Source organism: Equus caballus, chromosome 1, assembly GCF_041296265.1.
Source record: "Equus caballus isolate H_3958 breed thoroughbred chromosome 1, TB-T2T, whole genome shotgun sequence".
NCBI classification, from domain to species: Eukaryota; Metazoa; Chordata; class Mammalia; order Perissodactyla; family Equidae; genus Equus; species Equus caballus.
The window spans coordinates 48504606-48512633 of NC_091684.1; positions in this window are offsets into that span (position 1 = coordinate 48504606).

An 8028-nucleotide genomic window follows, 5' to 3' on the forward strand; every position below is an offset into this window, starting at 1 on the left:
AGCAAAACGTACTGAGTGTACTCAGTGTAGACAAAATGGGCCCAGAGAGAAAAAGCAGCTATTTCACTTCCATCTACATCAGGAGCCAGCAAACTCAGAGAAAGGAGCACGTTAAGACATCATTTTCTGAGGCACTCATAAAATGGGCTTCCACTTAGAGCTTTTGATTTCCCCCGATTGTTTAAATGTTTCATAGCTTGAGGACTGTCACATTCCTCCCAAAATGGCAATCTAAAAGGGCAAGGAGAGTCAGCGAGCATTGAGTTGTTACACAATTTCAGACTTTGAGGTTTCTGTTTCAGGTTATTTGTGAGTGGAAGTATGGTCCTTTTCTGATCGGTGCCATTGAGGCAGAAAATAGCATATACCTTGCTTTGTGTTTTTTTCTCTTAAAAACTGTTATTTAAATAGTATCAAAATACTGTGCAAACACATCTACTCTTACTTCACAGACCTTGGACCTGGGTTTCTCTTTAGGACACAGGGTTGAGTTCAAGTATTAACTATACGTGATAAACTACACAAGTGTTATCTGAATAAAATACCAGTATTATCCACAACTATCAATCAGTCTTATCAACAATGTGATACCAGCAGAAAAACTTCATCAAAATAGCCACAGTAATCTTGCAAAATCCCTAAGATATCAGGGGAGAGAATAGGAAAAGTCCAAGTGAATGGACAAGTCACTGGACAGGTGCAGAATATAAGTACCAGAGTCAGCACAAATGCAGGAAGAAGAAGAGGGAAGGAACAAAAAAGGAGTAAAGGAGAATGGAGAAATATCTAGAAGAGCGAAATGACTGGATGATGCTAGATGAAAAGAAAACAGGTTATTTCAATATTAGAGATATGACACAACATGCCTTCTTCTGTAAATTGCCCACAGGCTCCTCCTTTAGCCTATACGCCTGCTTTTCTTATTTCAAAAGCATAAAACGAAATAAAACCTCATCCTGCAACTGTGAGATTTCTTCTAGCTAATGGCCCCTCTCACCCTCCCATCTGTTAAACTTCTTACAAAATATTGGTCTACATTCATATTTCCAGTTTGTTTGCTCTCGTTCCTTCCCAAAAACTGCAATCTGCTTTCTGTTCATTTCACTCTCCTGGCCCTGCACTCATCAGCAAGATCAGTGACATCTTTGCTACCTAATCCAGTTGGTCTTTTCAGTTACTATCTTACTTCCTCTCTGCAAAATTTCACACTGTAAGTATTAACTCCTTTCTTAAAATTTGCTTATTCTTTGACTTCCTGTTAACCCCATTCTCTTCTGATTATCAGATGGCTCAGATCTTTCCTAAATATTTTCCTTGCTTCACCTCTTAAATATTGTTTCTTGCAATTCCACCCTTGACCTGTATTTCTTCTCATTAGCTCAATGGGCTTATCCATTATTTAACTGTCATTATATTTCTGATAAATTCCAATCAATAATTTTAGCCAAACTTTTCCACTTCCAGCCCCTCACCGCCAACTGTGTATTGTACATGTCTACCTGACAGTTTCTTATGTATCATATATGTAACACATTCTAAACGTATATTAGCCGTAATCTGTGAACTAAAACTACTTCTTGTTTTGCATTCAAGATCTTAGCACTACTTAGTCATCCAAACAAGAAAAAAGAAATTCTTCCAAGATCTCTCTCCTTTACTCAACACCTACATTCAGTGTATCACAAGTCATATTTCCTCAGATTCATGCTACTCTACTACCCCCATCTCTACTGCCTCATTTAGGACCACATCATGGCCACCTTAGATCACCATAGGAACCTGATGTTTAATCTGTGATAAAGACTTGTCACAAGATTTATCACGGACTCCTCATCTTAAGCAGATCCTTAAATGTTCCCTCTTACATAGAGAATTTGATCCTAACTCTTAACAGGGTAATAAGGCTCCTCTCAACCCAGCCTCGGCCTATTTTTCAGACTCAATTTCTCCTACTCTCCCAAAAGCAGGCTATTCTCTGGCCATATAGAACTACAAGAATGCATTACAGATACTGGGAAGTTATATAAACCAATGCTCATTCTAAGTCTTTCTAATTATTATCTACCTTAACTCTCAGAATAACTCACTGAGGCAGGTGATATTATTACCTTATTTTGCAGATGAGAAAACAGAAGACTTGGAGAGCTTTAAGCAAGTTGTTGAACTAAGATTCTCATCCAACAGCCTAATTCCAGGAACCAAGTTCTTTAAGGAAACCAGGAGAAATGCTAATAGAATCCACAGCTCTTACTAACTGATTTGATAAGAGGCAACTTGAACAATTTAATTTTCACAAGTCGTTTTCAGAAGATAGTTTTTCCTATGAATTTTAACACCGAATTTACAAAATGTGTTAGTTCACTAACTCTTCTATTCACTGGCAACCTCTTTAACATCCAGAAAGACTAGATGTAAAATTAGGACTAATTTGTCCATTACGGACACTATTTACACAGCAAAATAAAAATAAAATGCACGGAACATATGAGATGATGGTTCGCATCGCCTAACTACAACCACCCTGCACAGAGTCCTTCACATGTCCTTGTTCTCTCTCCTTTCTGGAACCAGTGCACAAACACGAGTGCTGCTTAGCCAGCCACTGCATTTCCAGAAGACGTTATTTCATATGAATTTTAATAATAGGATGTTTACACACTGTGTTACTTTACTACTCTCCTTTTAACACATAGCAGGCACTTTAGAATATCTAGAAAGATTAGATATTTCTTAAAAAGTACCTAACATCAACTACATATATATAGTAGTGAGAAATAAAATGCACACATAGGAATTAGTAATAATATCAAAATGTCTTCTAAATATGACCAGTCTAGCAGAGAAAACTCTTCCTCCTCAGGGTTTTGTGTTCTAACTCCTCCAATCTGCTGAAAAAACGTGGTCTTGTGTCACTCCTAGTGCTGCATCTAGAGGTAGTCTAGCAATTCAATATCCAAAAGTCATTTCCAAAATACATTTCTATAACTTACTATTATTATTATTTACAAAATACCATTTACAAAACATGTAGTTTTTTTTCCCCCCTCAGGAAGATTAGCCCTGAGCTCACTACTGCCAGTCCTTCTCTTTTCGCTGAGGAATCCTGGCCCTGAGCTAACATCTGTGCCCATCTTCCTCTGCTTTACATGTGGGACACCTACCACACCATGGTGTGCCAAGTGGTGCCACTTCTGCCCCGGGATCCGGGCCAGCGAACCCAGGCTGCTGAGAAGCAGAACGTGCCAACTTAACCACTGCGCCACCAGGCCGGCCCCACATGTGGTTTTCTAACTCTATCATACGCTGGCAACTTGTTTCCATCTTTTAGCTCAAAGTGGCTTTGCCATAGTATGTACACAGATCCAGCAAACTGTAAAGGGTAGTGGGCACTTGGTGTTGGTCAAACGTAGTACACATATTATTCTTACCTCTTTTGGCTTCCAATATTAAGGTCCAGTGGAACCAAGCCCGATGGCCTCTGACCTCGGCACCGTACGAGGCTCCATTCACCTTCAGGACCCGTGAGGTCTTCGTCTGTCATTGTTGGGACACGGTGGCATCTCGTTCAGATGGAGCACAGCGGTCGCCCAGAGCCCGATCTGTGCAGCCGTACGCCTGGGGCCGAGGTAACCAAGCTCCAGCCCTGGGGACCCTCACGGTGGCCGTTAGGAGGCATTGAGGATGCCACCCTTCTTTTCTCCCCACCACACCGCAGCCTGATGGAAAACAGGGAGCCACTATGTCCAGGCTCTCGGAGGCCATCCCCACCGCCATCAGGTCACCAAGAAGGGTCGCTGCTGCCTTGGGATCTGGCAGGTGACGACTATGGTGAAAGCTTGCATCTCCTTACGTGGAGATGAGGTTGCCCCGGACGGGGCCCAGGGGACAAGGGCGTTGCTCAGCTTCTTACAGCGCCCCCTGCTGGAACTAAGCTTGGTTCCTTTCAAATCGTCTAGTAGTCACGGGTGGTTCCGACTACAGAGCTACGCCTGGTAATAAAGATGTTGTCTTTTTTAGGTAAAGTGGGGTACAAGCAAAAAAGAAAAATTGGCTTTAAACTGCTCTGCATAGAAGAGAAAGGAGGGATTCAGTGTCCTCAATCAACTGATTCATCAAGGTCATTGATTTCAAGCTGACCTGAGTTTAATTTCCTATATCCCACCACTCTAGGTCTGTGACCCGGAAAAGCTGTTTAACATTCCTTGCCTTGAGTTTCCTACATCAAGTGAGAGCAGTAAGAAATAATGGAACAATGCATGTAAAACTAAATAGGTCATTTCACATCGGAAACACTCAAAAATCTTAATTATTATTCACTGGTTTTTTTTTTAGAAATTAGGAGGGGTAGGAAGAAAGGAAAAGAAACAAGGATGCTATGGGAGTCAAATTTAAGAATGTTGCTATTCTCACAATCAAATCCATTATAATTCAAATCCCTTATTTGGGGATCCCAATTCTTCAACGCATGAGCGGAAACTATTTATGTAACATTGTGACGGTCTCATATTTACTTATGAGTTCCAGCAACTACACAGCTATATAAATATATGGACTTTAAAACTTTACATCTCAGAAAAGATAAAATCCATAAAGCCAACAGAATTTAAGACTACCCAGTGTCCAATGATTCTCTCTGCATCCAAGTTATTAAACTCATTATGAAAGCCTTGATCCCCTTGTAATACTGTTAGTGATGTTCAAATTTCTATCCTGCAGCCAAGTCCTTCCTGCTGAGAGGGTGAAGTTGATTGAAGTCAATGGGAGTTGGGGATGAGTAAATGATGGCAGCTTTTGCTCACAGATAAGTAACTTCTATTTTCTCTCCACCGGAGGAAGTTCTTCTCTTCTTTCATCTTAAGACAGAGGCACTGAATACTGATGAGGCAGGTCTTAACCAAACTCTGTGATGAATTTGTAGAAAACTCATTTAGATTTCAAACACATGATCTGCATTTTCTGCAGAGCTGGGTAATCTGCCAGAAATTCTAAGTTTCTTTTCCACAGAAAGCATGAGTCAGTGAATTACTTCAGATCTCTACCATTTGCCTTATTGTGATCTGACTTATCTCTTTTTGTTACTCTAACTGCATTTTCATGAGGTCTGCTTTTTGAAGTTTTTATCAAATAGTGAAAGATTCAAATCAAATACCATTGAAGAAAGCAGAGAAAAACAAAATGGAGCCATTACCAACTTCTAATATATAAATTCAGGCTTAATCTTACATCTTCTTTGTCTTTGTCTTACATTTTCATCATCTTTCAGGATATAGAGAAAGACATATATACTCACTCTTCCCAAATGTGTTGAAGACAATAATCACTTGGGTGATTGTTCTCCTCATTTGAATGGAAAGTTTCAGAAATATTCTATATTGCTACAGAATAAACACAATTGAGCAAAACTGAACTATTCAAAATAGCCAAATATAAGAAGTAATGGATAAATTAATCTGCGTTTGATTCCCATAGGTAAAAAGAGTGGACTTGTTGCTTGTTTGGGACGGGACAAAGGAGCAGAAAAAGAGGGCAGGCTCAAATATTTAGCTACATTTGTCGGACACACAGGCTTGTGCAAACACTCAAATTGTGGTCAAAGTATGAAATGTATAGTTTGAATGAAAAGTAGACTTTGTGAATGTTTTCTTTAATAATAAGTGCTCTATTCTCTTTCTTTTTTATCCTAAAGGAAATAGGATTAATATGCTTTTCATTTACAGGACCAACTCTGGCTTCTATCGTCCCATACGTCCCAACCACAGAGAACATGTCTTATTTGATGGATGAGAATAATAATATGCTACTCTCTTGGAGAAAGTAGATTTCTACCTAAATTGGATAATGACCTATGCTACCACATCTCTGCAGAGAATCTTGCTGAAGTGGTAACTAAGTGATAACATCTTCTAATTAAAATGTGTATCTAGTTTAAGAAAAAGACCATTAATTCTGTTTCTATCCATCTTAATCTTTCTCTAAGGTTCAGCTTAAGTTTCACCTCCTACCCAATTTCCACATTCTGTGATTTTCCTATTATTGAATGTGAATTTTTACTCCATGTGAAGGCTGCAGTACATTGATGATGTCTCTTTTATTATTGCTGTTTATCCATTCATCAGTTGATGGGCAGTTGGCTTGGGTCCACTCTTTGGCTATTACTAATAACGCTACTATAAACACTTGTGTGCACGTTACTGTATAGATATATGTTTTCAATTCTCTTGGGTATGCACCTAGGAGTGGAATTGCAACAGTACTAGACAGAATAAAGATCTGCCAAATATGTCCATGTCCCGATCCCCAGAAGCTGTGAACATGTTAGAGTAAATGGAAAAGGAGAGTTAAGGTTGCAGACGAAATTAAGGTTGCTAATAATCTGACCTGAAGATAGGGAGATTATCCTACATTACAAGTGAGCCCAACATAATCATAAGGGTCCGTAAAAGTGGAAGAAGGAGACAGGAAAAAGTGAACAGGTTCAATGTGAGGACTCAATATGACACTGCTCGCTTTGAAGATGGAGGTGGGGAGAATGGGCATGAGCCGAAGAATGTGGGCAGCTTCTAGAAACAGGAAAAGCTAAGGAAGTGGATTCTCCCCTCAAGCCTCTATAAAAAATGCAGACCTGCCAATACCTAGATTTTAGCCCAGTGAGAACTGTGTGAGACTTCTGATCACAGAACAGTAAGATAATAAGTTTGTACTCATAAAGCCACTAAGTTTGTAGTAATTTGATGCAACATCAACAGGGAAATAATACACTGGGTCATACAGTAACTCTATGTTTAACTTTTAAGGAATTGCTAAATGTCTTTTCAAAGCAGCTGCACCAATAATGTATGAGAGTTTAAATTTCTGTACCTCTTAACCAACACTTATTATTGTTGGCTTTTTTGATTGTAGCCATCCTTGTGGGTGTGAAGTGGTATCTCATTGTCATTTTGATTTGCATTTCCCTGGGGGAGGAGTAGGAGGGAATTTGTACCTTTTTCTTTTATATAGCAGAACCCAGTATTTTCTAGGAAAGAAATATGCACTCTTGAAGATAAATACCAATTAAAACAGCAATTAATAATAATAAAAGAGTAAATTTTCATAGAAATATAGAAAAATGTTTAAAAAATTTGTCATTTATCAATAGTAGACTTTACTGAATGCTGATTTTCTGCAGGAAAGTGGTTACCATTTCTTGAGTGCTTTCTCTATAACTATGGTAGATTGATTGCATTAATGGCCCCATTTCTTTATATCTCCCAGTATTCATACCCTCTTATGTGACTTTCAGTTCCTCTGGATAAGGAGGTGGTGCCTACTTTCCCAATCCTTGTGTCTTGCTTTTCATGTAACTTGCCAACAGAAAGTGGCAGAGGAGGCAGTGCGCCATTTCTAAGCCTAGGACTCACCAGGCTTTGTGTGTTTCTGCTTCATGTCTTGTGCCTTTACCATTGCCTGAGAACATATTTTCTGGAAGATGAGAGACATGTGGAGCATAACCAAATGCCCCTCTCACTCCAGTCAAGGCTATCCTAGATCAGTTGACCCCCATTAAAGATTGCAAATTCATGCCTGAGCTCAGCTGAGATCACCTGACCCCTTGCCTTGTGATTCATAGGCTATAGTAATAAGTGACTATTTGTAGCCACTGACTTTTTTTATTTGTTATGCAGCAATAACCAGAGTGTCTACAACACCAGACACTATGTTGAGTATTTTACCCATATAATGCCAAATACGCACAATAGCCATATGAGGTGCTGTTCTTCCCTGTTCTGCAATTGATGAAACTTAGGCTCAGAGATGTTACACAACATTAGAGTTGAACCTTTTCTCTCTTATTCAGTAGCCTTCTCTTCCCATACCACTGTGTAACAAGGTATTGTTCTGAGACCAAACTGCTGACGGTCCTTGCACTCCTTCTAACTTTGCTATCCTTGTTGTAGTCACATCTTCACTATTCTTATTTGAGGCACCCTGGTCACCATTATCACTGGCCCTGCACAGGAAGATACACATCATTTTCCGGCACCCCTA